The following is a 13,829-nucleotide window of genomic DNA, read 5'->3' as shown; positions in this document are numbered from 1 at the left end:
CCAGGGCCAGGGTCATCAAGGTCCCAGGGCTGGAACTCTGAAGTCCAGATTCTTGAGTCCTTTATCCACTAGAGCCGGTTGTTTCCTAGGTGTGATCTGAGAAAACCAAGTTCCCTAACTTCTCTCAGCCTTTGCAGGGCGGTTGTGAGCATTAAATGAGGTGGTCTATATATAAGGATCCCTTGGATGGTGTCTAGGACTTACTAGGTTCTCAATATATTTTTGCATTTATTAATTTTAAGTAACCGGCAGGTAGTTCACTGGCTGATTTCTTGTATTAATATTTATTGTGGTCTCTATTTGTGGGTGTAAATTAGTGGTTCTCAGGAAAGGCAGGGAGGGGCAGAGTCAGGACAAGGTAGCCCTTCCTCTGTTTGGGGGAACCACTGTAGTGTCATTAGAGGTGTTATGAATGAGAGTGTGATTGTGTTTAAGAATAGTGCAGAGGCAGAAAAAGGTTAAGAAGCACTGAAGAAAGAAGAAATACCATGGTGGTATGTCTTTGTGGTGATCTTGGTAAAAGAAGAGCTGATCTTAGTAATCCAACGAGGTAGTTTTTTTTTTTTTTTTTTAATTAATTAATTTATTTATTTTTGGCTGTGTTGGGTCTTAGTTTCTGTGTGAGGACTTTCTCCAGTTGCGGCAAGCAGGGGCCACTCTTCATCGCGATGCGCGGGCCTCTCACTATCGCGGCCCCTCCCGTTGCGGGGCACAGGCTCCAGACGCGCAGGCTCAGTAGTCGTGGCTCACGGGCCTAGTTGCTCCGCGGCACGTGGGATCCTCCCAGACCAGGGCTCGAACCCGTGTCCCCTGCATTGGCAGGCAGATTCTCAACCACTGCGCCACCAGGGAAGCCCTAACGAGGTAGTTTTAATTTTTTTTTAAATGGCACAGGTAAGGTTCATTTTCTAAAAAGTCGAATAAAAATGATCCATGGAGTTAAAAAAAAAAACTGTAAAGATCAGAAGACATCAGAACGTAGACTGTCATTAACTGGAACTGGAACTGGGGGTAGATGTTCACATAAAATCCACATGCTGTATGTACTCTGCAAGGCTTATTTCAACTGCCATGTCAGCTCTAACTTCCTTGCTCTCTGGTCTTTGTCAGAACGACAAACAGGGAAACTGGTGGAGACCATGGAGAAGTGCATTGGCCAGGGAGTTGGAGTACAGACCATCCCCTTGGATAACCGGCCACCAAAGAATTGAGAGTTAACTGCCCTTGAACCCCTACCCTACCCCCCACTCCCACCCCTTGTTTGTGGTGACCCGACATCAGAAGATTAGTCCGGGAGAGCCAGGGCTGGGTGGTGAGATGGAAGAAAACAGAAAGCCCTTCACATTTCTATTTTGAGAAGTTGCTAGGGAGTGCCAGCTCCAAGTGCTGAAAATCAGCCTTTCGGAAAGCTTAACTCCTGCAGAACTCATGAGAAATGAAAGTCGCTATCCTTCGGTTCCTTCCACTTCTGCTTCCCCGGTGTTGGGCTCGGGAAACAATTTCTATGGGGCGAGGGAGGAGCGCTATTGTAAATGTGACCTACACCCAAGGCTTGACTTAACCTCACCTGAGTCGAGTTTGAGCTCTGAGAATAGCCTTTCTCAAATCCATTCCTGGTGTTTAACTGAGAAGGTTCCCAGTCGTGGTTGGCACTTCTCTGCCAGTCAACGTGTGCTAATCTTTTTTATCTGGTTATTGGATCAGCGTTGGTTTCACGAGAGCGTCTTTCTTGACCTAAAAGATAGGCTCCTTTAAAAATATTGTTTGAACTCTGGTTTCTGAGCAGGCCCAGATTTGTTTACAGTACACAGGTGAACTAAAGGCTAAGCAGGCGGCTGCAGCAGGAATGTTTTTCTTCCGAAGGGACCGGCCAGCCAGAAATGTGTGGTTTGGTGACCAGGGGTTCGTGTAATAATAAGCTTTGCCTGTGGTTGCCGAGCCAGTAGTAAACAGGATCACGTGGCGTGGCAAGTAGGTTAAGGACCAGATTTAGACCCGGCCTGATGCCTGCATCCAAAGGCCTAGAGTGATGGGGAATGAGGGGTGCCCAAGGGAAGGACACCCTTTCAGGGCTCACAGCGACCTTTTGGGAAACTGGAAATAGTGTAATGATATGAACCCAGTTTCCTTAATTTCAGGATCATCTTGAAAAAGAGATTCCTGATAGCAGTCTTCCTTAGTAGGAAGGTGAAGAGAAAAATATTGGGAAGCACCTGCAAAAAAGACATATACTGGAGAGAGACTCAAAGGTGTATTGAAAAGAGCATAGGGACTTCCCTGGTGGTCCAGTGGGTAGGACTCCACGATCCCAATGCAGGGGTCCTGGGTTCAATCCCTGGTCGGGGAACTAGATCCTGCATGCATGCCTCAACTAAGAAGTTCGCATGCCCCAACTAAGACCAGGAGCAGCCAAAATAAATAAATAAATAAATACTTGAAGGAAAAAAAAAAAAAAAAAAGAGCATAAACATCCCTAAAGTTGACATGGAATGCAGTGGGGGAATATTCCTTGTAATGTAAGCCAGAACCAATTGCAAAATCAGAAGTTGCTGATTTTTTTTTTTTTTTTTTTTTTTTGGCCACACCGCGTGGCTTTTGGGATCTTAGTTCCCCAGCCAGGGATCGAACCTTGGACTCAGCAGTGAAAGCGCCAAGTCCTAACCACTGGACAGCCAGGGAATTCCCAGAAGTTGCTGATTTTTTTTTATTGTGGTAAAATATACATAATACAAAACTTAACATTTTAACCAGTTATGTGGCATTAAGTACATTCACAGTGTTACACAGCCATCACCACCATCCATCTCCAGAACTTTTTTATTTTCCCCAACTGAAACTATGTCCCCATTAAACACTTAATTTCCCATTCCCCCCTCCTCTGGTCCCCGGCAACCACCATTCTACTTTCTGTCTCTAGGAATTTGACTACTCTAGGACCCTCAAATAAGAGGAATCATACAATATTTGTCCTTCTGTGACTGGCTTATTTCACTTAGTGTAAGGTCTTCACAGTTCATCCATGTGGTAGCATGTGTCAGAATTGTCTTCCTTTTGAAGGCTGAATAATATTCCATTGTATGTATATTCCATAGGCCACATTCTGTTTATCTATTCATCTGTTGATGGACACTTAGGTTGCTTCCACCTTTGCTGTTGTGAATAGTGCTGCTGTGAACATGAGTGTACAGATATCTGTTTGGGTCCCTGTTGTCACTTCTTGTGGGTATATATCCCCAGGAGTGAGAGGTTGCTGATTCTTTAAAGATACATTTGGTACATTCATATGGTTTGAAAATCAAAAGGCACAAAAGTATATACAGTGAAAATTCTCCCTCCCACTCCTATCCTCAGCCACTCAGTTCCAGTTTATTAATATCTTCTTTTGTAGGTTATGCTCTTGGTATTGATTCTAAGAAATCCAACCCACAGTTACAAAGATTTTCTCCCATTATTTCTTCTAGAAATCTTATAGTTTCACTTTTCCATTTAGGTCTATGATCCATTTTTAGTTAACTCTTGTATATGGTGCAAACTATATTTACAAGGTTTTTTTTTTTTTGCATCTGAATATTCAATTGTTCCAGCACAATTTGTTGAAGAGCCTTTTACTCCACTGAATTGCCTTTATACCTTTTTTCGAAAATCAATTGACCACATATGTCTGGGTCTATTTCTAGACTCTATTACCAGGCCAATACCACACTGCATCGATTACTGTAGCTTTATAAAACCTTGATGTCCAGTGGTGAAAATATTCCAGCTTTGTTCCCCTGGGGTAGTCTAATTTGAATGTCTCTTATTGTGGGTAGAGTTGAGCATCTTTTCATGGGTAGATGCTACTGGATTTCTTGATTTCATAGTCTCTCGGAGTTAGAAGAGACCATAAAAAGCCATCTCTTTCTTATTTGCTACCTGATGTATTTATTAGCTCCATAATTCCCCACCTCTGCTTGGATCCCTCTAGTGATGGGGGGCTCATTGCCTCTCAGGGTGGCCTCTTCCATTTTTTTTATACAGTTCTAATATGTATAAAAGATATTGCTTGGGAGTTCCCTGGTGGCCTAGTGGTTAGGATTCCAGGCTTTCACTGCCATGACACAGGTTCAATCCCTGATGGGGACTGAGATCCCACAAGTCACGCAGCCAAAAAAAAAAAAAAAAAAAAAGATATTGCTCATATTAAGTCCCAGTCGGCCTCCGTATAGCTTCCTCCCCCTAATCTAGTCCCTATTTTTGGAGCCTCCCAGAGTTAGCCTGGCCCTTCTTTCCCCTGGCAGCCATCATGCCCTTCTGTCTCTGCTCTAACCTGATGTGTTTTTGGTGTCCTGGCCAAGCATCTTCTGTCCCTTCCATTAATTCTCATGTGATAGTTTCTCCAACCTGGCTGCTGTTTTCTGGAAGCCTTCCACTTTAGTCAGTGTCCTTCTTAAAGTGTGTGATGCACAAATGAACAAAATATTTCAGGTGTGCTCTGAAATGTACAGGAATCAGACTTACCCTTGTCTTTTGGGGGACTTGGCATATCTGTTAATGCAGCCTAAATGTGAGTGAACTCTGGGCGACCATGCCGTTTATTTTGAAAATGCATTTAACTAAGCCATTTGTAGTAGTTTACTACAGTAGTTTTGGAACCTAAGTGCAGGCGTTAATATCGAATCTCTTACAGTTAAATTGAATCTATTAGATTTGGCCCATCATTTCTGCCTGTTGAGATCTTCCTGGAGCTTGACTTTGATCTCCTTTCCAGGTTTGTGCTATCCAAGAATTTGATTAGCATACCATCTGTTTCCTCACCCAAGTTATTGATAAAGATATTGACTAGGACGCCACCAAGGATAGAACCCCGAGACTTGTGATTAAAAACCTCCCTCCCACTGAGTATCCATGCATCCATCAGCGCACTTTCAGCTGAGTAGAGTCCACCAAATTGTATTTTTGGTGTGTTGGGCGTGCCTAGAGTGCCACCAGAGCTAATGAAGATTGTGTTGGAAGAGATAAGGACAGCCAACTCCTCAGCTCGCCCTCAGCCTGAACCTTGGGCACCCATTCTTTTTTTGTTGTTTTCTTTTTTTAAAAAATATTTATTTATTTGGCTGCACCGGGTCTTAGTTGCAGCAGGCGGGCTCCTTAGGTGTGGCTTGCAAACTCTTAGTTGCAGCTTGCAAACTCTTAGTTGCAGCATGCATGTGGGATCTAGTTCCCTGACCAGGGATCGAACCAGGCCCCCTGCATTGGGAGGGTGGAGTCTTAACCACTGCGCCCCACACTAGTTCTTTTTGATGTTGGTTCTGAGCTTGGCAGCAGGAAGCATCGACCCCTTCGTTCTCATTTCCGCCTTTGTCTAGATACCCATCATGGCAAACCAGGGTTATTGTAATTTTCTTTTAACTCTTCTGCCTGTAATTTCTTTCCCTTTCTCCTCTGATCCATTCTCTACCCTTTTAAAATCTTGGGGCCTACTCAGAAACCTTCAGTGACTCCTCAGGGTGTCTTTGTTTCAAGGGCCCCTGATTCCCTGTCCTATGTGGTCATTTATTTCTTCATTTATTTCTTCAGTCTGACCTACTCAGGCCTTCTGCTCTAACCAAATAGGTCAGATCACTGTCTTTCAAAAAGGCTCCCGGGGGGAGGGATAAATTGGGAGATTGGGTTGACACATACACACTACTATATATAAAATAGATAACTAATAAGGACCTACTCTATAGCACAGGGAACACTACTCAATACTCTAATGGCCTGTATGGGAAAAGAAGCTAAAAAAGAGTGGATATATGTATATGAATAACAGATTCAGTTTGCTGTACACCTGAAACTAGCACAACATTGTAAATTATACCCCAATTAAAAAAAAAATAAAGGCTCCTGCATTTCTTCCCTGGTGCCTTGATTGGGACTTGTGGCTCTTGCTTGGGTAGCCCTTCCTCTTCTTACTCCCAAGCACCTGTTTGCAATTCTCATTTAGTATGTCAATGCCAACTTGAATTGTTATCTTTTTTCATAATAGCCCAAACCACTATATTATAAATCCATCTAGGGAAGGGACCGCATCTTATACTTCTTTGAAAACAGGACCATTCCTTATACTTACTAAGTATCTGCTATTGTAACACACTACAGGTGCTGGATAAATGTTTGCTTCATTATCCCTTCTCTTTTATAAATCTGCCAAATCTTGCATGTGCTAGGCATTTTAGAGGTTAGTTGAGCTCGGATTCCACTGTACTTTTGGAAAATCAGCTCTATGGAGGCAACTCTATTTCCATACAATGATATGCACCTATTTAAGTATATAGTTCAAAGAATTTTGACAAATGTATATACCCCTGTAGCCACCACCCACGGTCAAGATATTAAACAAAAGCTCCCTGTGCCCTTTGCAGTCATTCCCTCCCCCTGCCCCCAGGCAACCCCTGATCTGCTTGCTGCCACTATTGATTAGTTTTGCCTGTTCTGAATTTTATACTAATTGAATCATATAGTAGGCAGTCTTTTGTGTGTGGCTTTTTTTTTTGGCTGTGTTGGGTCTTCATTGCTGCGCATGTGCTTTCTCTCGTTGTGGTGAGCGGGGGCTACTCTTCGTTGCAGTGTGCGGGCTTCTCATTGTGGTGGCTTCTCTTGTTGCGGAGCATGAGGTCTAGGTGCACGGGCTTCAGCAGTTGTGGCATGCGGGCTCAGTAGTTGTGGCTTGCGGGCTCTAGAGCACAGGCTCAGTAGTTGTGGCACACGGGCTTAGTTGCTCCGTGGCATGTGGGATCTTCCCGGACCAGGGCTCGAACCCGTGTCCCCTGCATTGGAAGGTGGATTCTCAACTACTGCGCCACCAGGGAAGCCCTGTGTGTGGCTTCTTTCACTCATCAAATGCTTTTGAGATTCAGCCATATTGTTGTGTATATCAGTACTTTATTCTGTTTTGTTGCTGGGTAGAATTCCATTGTATGGATTTACCACAGTGTGTTCATCCATTCACCTGAGTGGACATTTGGATTATTTCCAGTTTGGGGCTATTTTGAATAAAATTGCTATGGACATTTGTATGTAATTCTCTTTGAGGACATATGTTTCCATTACTGGGTCATATAATAAGTGTATATAGTTGACCCTTGAACTGCATGAGTCCACTTATATGTGGATTTCTTTCACTAAATATATACCAGAATGCTACACGATCCATGGTTGGTTGAATCCACAAATACAGAACTGTAGATTTGGAGGGCTGACTGTAAAGTTATATGTGGATTTTCCACTGCGCTTGGGGGGTGGGAGGGTGGTGTCAGGGGTCGGTGTCTCTAACCCCCACCTTGTTAAAGAGTCACCTGTACTTTATCAGAAACAGCCAAAATGGTTTCCTAAATGGTTATACCATGTTATAGTCCCACCAGCAATTTATCAGTTCATATCCTCACCAACACTAGGTACTATCGGTCGTTTTCATTTTAGTCATTCTGATGGGTGCCTATTAATATTAATACTGATAAATAGAAATGTATGAATATGAATATTATTTAATTTAAATATTAAAACATTAATGTTAACATTAAGTCTTCCATTCCATGAACATGGTATAGCTCTCTCTTTGTTTAGGTCTTCTTTAATTTCTCTCAGCAGTGTATAGGACTTATGTGTATTTTCGTTAAAGTCATCCCTAAGTATTTCTTTTTTTTGGTACTGTAAGTGATATTTACACATTTTTACTTTCCTATATTTCATTATAGCATATAGAAATTTATATTTGCATTTTATATTTTGACCTGGTATCATGCAACCTTGCACACTTATTTGTTCTAATATCTTATTTGTAGATTCCTTAGGATTTTCTACATGTATGATTGAGTCTTCTGCAAATAAAGACAGTTTTACTTATTTCTCTACAATCTTTTTTTTTTTTTGGCCATGCCCGCAGCTTGCAGGATATTAGTTGCTGACCAGGGATTGAACCCAGGCCCTGGCAGGGAAAGCACCAAGTCCTAACCACTGCCCCGCCAGGGAATTCCCTCTTTACAATCTTTATGCCTTTTATTTCTTTTTTTTCTCCTTACTTTTGAGTTCTCATTCTTGACTTCGGTGACTCTTTCTTCATATTACTTGTTTGCTGATGATAGTAGATGATAGTAATGGCGACTATTAAGACCTACCATGTACCAAGTACTGTATTAGGCCCTCTGCATATAGTATTTTACATAATTCCTGTTGCATAGCTGTGAAATAGGTATCATCACTTCCATTCAATGAACAAGGACACCGAGGCTCAGAGAGACAAGTGATTTGCCAAGGTCGTTTGGCACTTGATACATGATGGAGCCAGGATTTGAACCCACGAGTGTCTGGCTTTGAAGCCTGTGCTTTTTTTCACAATGGGCGGGGAGTGGACCTGGCCCTTTAAGGATACAGCTGCTGGTTTCAGATCAGACAGCTAAGGACAACTCTCTCCCAGAATCCCATGTATGGAGTGATGGGAAAACAGAGACTCTTAGAAAAATGTCGTGCTCCTGGCTGCCCTTTTGGAACTGCTGTGGTTCCATCCAGCCGCAGAGTTATTTCACTCCTGTAGTGTTGGCAGAAGGAGTTAAGCATAATCCCCATCTGGCTCCTGGTGCCTTTCCCTGTGTGATGACTGCCTCATCCAGCCCCTGCTGGCATGGGATGTCATGGGGACCTTGAGCTGTACTTGTAAACAGGGCCAGGGTGCCTGAGTCAGAGCGGCCTTACGCAGAAGTGCATTCAGCCTCTCAGGATCCCATTTCAGTCGGCTGCCAAAAACCAAATGTCGCTGCACTGTGGTGCTGCTCCCAGCGTCACTGTCTGTCTCTGACCCTCCGGGGCTAGCTCAGTTTTGAGGGCCCTGGTTGGAAAAGCAGAGGTAGGGACAGACCTGGCAGTGCAGGGCTGTGACGTCTTGCGAGGAATTGGACGGGATCGTGGGTCGGATTTAGTGCCTGCAGAGCCTGGGCCTCCTGCCTGGGGTTCTCTGGACACAGCTTTTTTTTTTTTTAATTGTTTCTAGACAGCTCTTTTATGGATCAGTTCTCCTGGGCTTCTGACCAGCTCCTCTTAACGTAGGTTTTGCTGCAGGCGCCCAAAAGAACTGCCCCAGTCAGCAGGTTAGTTCTTTCTCCTCAAGTAGTCACCTGGCACCGAACCAGATTACTCAGTGGCACTCTTTACCCAAACACTCATCTGAAATCATTTAAGGTGTGTTGGCTGCCAGGATGGATGGGTGAGAGTCGGGGTTATGTGGGGAGGGAGTGGTGGGTGGGGAGGTTAGGCTCATCTTCATTTTCTAGATTGTTGTCGCCTTGGATCCCCCATCCTCATGGACACCCGTCCAGGTCCCTGTTGAGCACTCCTTGTTGGCCAGCCGCTCAAGAGGCCCGCTGACTGTGGGCATGTACGTGTTGGCATGTGTGGTGTGTGTTTCCCAGCTGTGCTCCTGGTGGCGGTGGAGTGAGCACGTCTCTACTTTGATCATCTCTGCTGCTCTTCCCGCCATTTGCTTGATTATTCAAGTTGTATCTAGATTCCAATTTACCTTCATTTTTTTTTTTTTTTTTTTTTTTTTTAATTTGGCCACGCCGTGCCCAGCTTGTGGGATTTTAATTCCCTGACTAGGGATTGAACCCGTGCCCCCTGCAGTGGAAGCGTGGAGTCTTAACCACTGGACCGCCAGGGAAGTCCCTCATCACCTCTTTAAAAGTGAAGGTATGGGACTTCCCTGGCAGTCCAGTGGTTAGGACTCTGCGCTTCCACTGCAGGGGGCACGGGTTCGATCCCTGGTCGGGGAACTAAGATCCCACGTGTGGCCAAAATAAATAAATAAATAAAGAGCTGATGAGCCATGGCTTTTCCTGCTTTCTGGAAGTCAGCAAGTCAAAGAGTACACGTGGAACAAAACATACGTGCCTCCAAAAATTAGGGTAAAAGAGGGAAAGCTTGCAGCCCTCCAGCCTCCCTGCTGTAGCCCTCTCCCTCCTGGCCACAGAGAGTGGAATTTGTAAAGCTGACTGCTGCCAGGACAGGCCGGGGCCCTGGAGGTCACCAGCACCGTCTTCTCCACGTCCTGCTCGACTGTTTAGATGGTACTGTTGTGTTTCACAGTAGCTGCCCCTTCCAGCAGCCCGGCCTTACGGGACCTCTTTCTTTTTTTTCCCCAGATGCTGTGACTGTGACAGAGTCACTTGGGTTCGTACATGTTGGGGAGGAGCCTTCCTTTCGGGGGTGACCACCTTCCTCTGGGCATGCCTGCAGTACCCTGGGCCCATGGACCTGAAGGAGAAGCATGCGGTAGGCCATGATCGGTTCCCTAACGGGGATTGTCTGTGTGTCTCTGTTGGACTCTCCCTGCCTGTGTTTGCCTGGGAGGTCCTCATGTGGAGGCTTTACACCAAAAGTGAGGGAGGGGGCGCAGCTCTGAGGCTTGGGGTATGTGATCTGATCCCTGGACGGTGCTATTGCTTGGCTGGAACACACAGGCTCAGGGAGCTGGGACTCAAGGACAAAGGGTGGACCAGTTAACACGGCCGGCCGCATGGGAGCCGGTTTCTGATTGGGGTTGGCTCTGAGCCAGTCTTCCACTCCTTGCCCAGGGGTGTGTAATTTCACTTGTTTGCCCTTTGCTGGGCTCTGCCCCAACCTGCTGAGCTGGGTTGCGTACTCAGTTGGGCACCCTCTCTGTGGTTAGAGAAGAGCTCCCCCAGTCAGACTCCAGACACAGCTGCTGAATCAGCTGGGGGTAAGCAGCCCGGGGGTCCAGGCATCCTCCCCCAGCCTGACTCAGGCACCCCAGCCTCCAGGCATACCATCTTTACGTGGAGTTAGATTTGTCATCCAACAGAGCATCCCTCTCCTGGGACGAGGATTGCCCTAGGGGATGTCCTTCCCCTAGGTCCTTGCCTGGCCTTCTTTTTTTTTTTTTTTGGCTGCGCTGCACAGCATGTGGGATCGTAGTTCCCCAACGAGGGATCGAACCTGTGCCCCTTACAGTGGAAGCGCGGAATCTGAACCGCTGGACCGCCAGGGAAGTCCCCACCTTGCCTGGCCTTCTGTCACACCTTCCTAACAGGTCCCTCTGTCTCTGACTCCTTGCCTCCACTCGGCGGGCAGGGAAGGCTATCCAAAACACAGAGCTGACCTTTTGTTGCCCCTGCTTAAAAGGCATCACACCACCTGCCGAAACGTTTAGCGTGGGGTCCAGAGCCCTCCATAATCCCGCCTCTGCCCGTCGGCCCAGCATCCCTCACCTCCCCTGCCTCGGCCTTTACCACTGGTAATTCTGAATGCTTCAGAGTTTGGGCACACACTCCACGTTTAGGCTGTTACCCAAAAATCCCCCCCCACCCTTTTTCCTGCCAAACTCCTACTTTTCTTTCTTCAAGACCCAGTTTAGGGACTTCCCTGGTGCTCCAGTGGCTAAGACTCCACGCTCCCCATGCAGGGGACCCGGGTTCGATCCCTGGTCAGGGAACTAGATCCCACATGCCGCAACTAAGACCCGGCACAGCCAAATTAAAAAAAAAACAAAGACCCGGTTTAGGCATGACCTTCTCCAGATATGTCCTCCTCATCCCTCCAGGGTCCTCCTTTCAACATCCACAGCACCTCCACCATCATACTTGCTACGCTGTGTTGGCACCATCTGTCTGTCCCGCTTTATCTCAGTGTCCCTGGCTCCTAGCACAGAGCCTGGCATGTAGCAAGGGCTTAGTAAATATTTATTGACTTGAACTTATGGATAGTGATCTTCCTGCCAAAGAGATCTTGGGAGGTCTGGGGAAGGAGCTGAGGGTCCACACAGACTTGGTGCCTGGCTGACTGCCGAGGTGTTCAGCTCCACATTTCACGTGCCTCTGGATCGTGGAACAGGCCTGTGGACCTGAACTTGAACCAGGTGTGTTCAGCCTCCTGTTCACAGATGCCTCTGGCTGCTCTGCAGGTGTCCGTCCTAGCAGTGATTGGTGCGCAGGGAAAGCTACACTTGCCCGTCCCCTAGCCTGGGTGCAGGGCTGCTGCGTACAGTTGCAGAGCTGTGCACTGCTCAGTTCCAGGGAGCAGCCCCCCCAAAGGCTATGATGTTGTGCAATGTGGTGGCCTGCCTAGGGTGGGGCTGAATGTCCCGAAAACAGAAGACAGTGTTGTCCTCCGGTTCCAGCCTGTGGCTGAAACACCCATTCCTAGTGAATCGGGGAAACAAAGATCTGTGGTCCAGCATCTGGCTTCTCTCTCAAGCCCGAGGAAGGACACTTGTGAACCCAGGCTGGATATCTCTCAGGGGCGTTTGTCGGGGAGGGTTTTTCTTCATCCTCTTCTTTTTCTTTCTGGATAGATGCTTTCCTGACCTAGAAAGCACCATTACCACCATTGTCAGCCATATTTATGGAATGCTTCCTTTGGGTGGTAGAACTCTAGGCCCTGGGGGATGGCCTCTGGCTTGGAGAGGCTTACTGTCTAGTTGAGGAATTAATAGGACAAGCAGCTAAGTAATAGATCTGATGGCGTTTCTACCTGAGGTACCTTGCGAGTTGTGTAAATATGGGCTTCTAAAGTGGATCCCTGGGGCCTCTAACAGTGGAAGCCTTCTTGGAGGCGTAGGAGTGGGCGAGGTGGCGCGCTGGGAGTTGATGGTAAGGTGGCCTGTCGTCACCTGGCTACAGCCCACGATCAGTTTGGCTGTTGCTGGTTGATCCTTTGCACCTTGCCCCCCTTCTCTTTGTGACCTACCTGTCCTCAGTGTCCCCTGCAGACCCTCCTCTCCCGTCTCCAGTCCTCCAGCCCATGGTGGATGTGCCGTGGCAGTGATGGTCTGGGTTTCTCCCCAGATGCAGAGCTTCCCTGTTCACTTGCTGAAGTGAGCAGTGTCAGAGGGGGGCCAGACGCCAGAGGGCTGTGTTGGGGGGCGCTGCGGAATACCTGGGTTAGACCCTGTGAGCTGTTCTTCTAGGCCCTGTTGCACAGGAGGGAGAGTGTTTGCTTAGTTGTGGTTCCCCCAGAGCAGTGCCTTGGTGGAAAGCTAAAGGGGAGTGTGACCTGGGAGCAAGGGACAGGAGTCTCCTTGGCAGTTTGCTGAGGCTGCAGCCCGACTACACAGGTGGCAGCCGTCCTCAGAGTGACTGTCTCGGAATCCGACCCCTCCTTCTCTGGCCTCACGGAGACTTCCTGTCCTTAACCTCTGGACTGCCTGGGCCCCTCCTTTTCTGTTCCCATTCAGCTCAGGGTTTGGCGGGGTGTGTGTGTGTGTGTGTGTGTGTGTGTGTGTGTGTGCGCGTGCGTGTGCCCACAGGGAGCTGTGCTGAAAAAGGGGGAGGGGAGAGGCCGGCTGGAACTCGGCTGAGGCTCTCTCTTCCCTTCCCTGCCGATGAGATGGTGTCGTCTAGGAAACAGGGCCCTGGAGAAATGGTCTCAGGCTCCAGCCCGTGCTCTGGTTATTGAACCTGTTAGGCCATTTCCTCTCCCTCGAGGTTTTCCAGCCCCATCCTCAGGGTGGCCTGGATGGAGCCAGAGAAGTTTCCTGCCCCAACATCACCCAGGGGGTCTGTTCTGACAGCTTCCTGTACATCAAACCCGGGGTCGCAGAGTGATGCCCAGGCTCTGCTTGAAGCCCCGGGAGGAGATGGCAGCCCAGGTCACCAGCCTCCTCTTTCTTCCTGGGATGAGGCCTGGTGTCCGCAGGCAGTGTCCTGGTCCCAGCAGCACCTGGGCAGGTGTGTCTGGATGTGGCTGGGCGGTATCGGCTGGCTGAGCTCTGCACTCGCCTTGATTAGCGGCTCTTGGAGCCCCCCCGCCACCTGGTGGGAAGACGTTGGGTCCTAGGTGTTGGAAGAGCCCTTCCTCTCAGC

This window comes from Eubalaena glacialis, chromosome 19, assembly GCF_028564815.1.
Source record: "Eubalaena glacialis isolate mEubGla1 chromosome 19, mEubGla1.1.hap2.+ XY, whole genome shotgun sequence".
In the NCBI taxonomy this organism is placed as follows: domain Eukaryota; kingdom Metazoa; phylum Chordata; class Mammalia; order Artiodactyla; family Balaenidae; genus Eubalaena; species Eubalaena glacialis.
Note: the sequence above shows the minus strand (reverse complement) of the source record.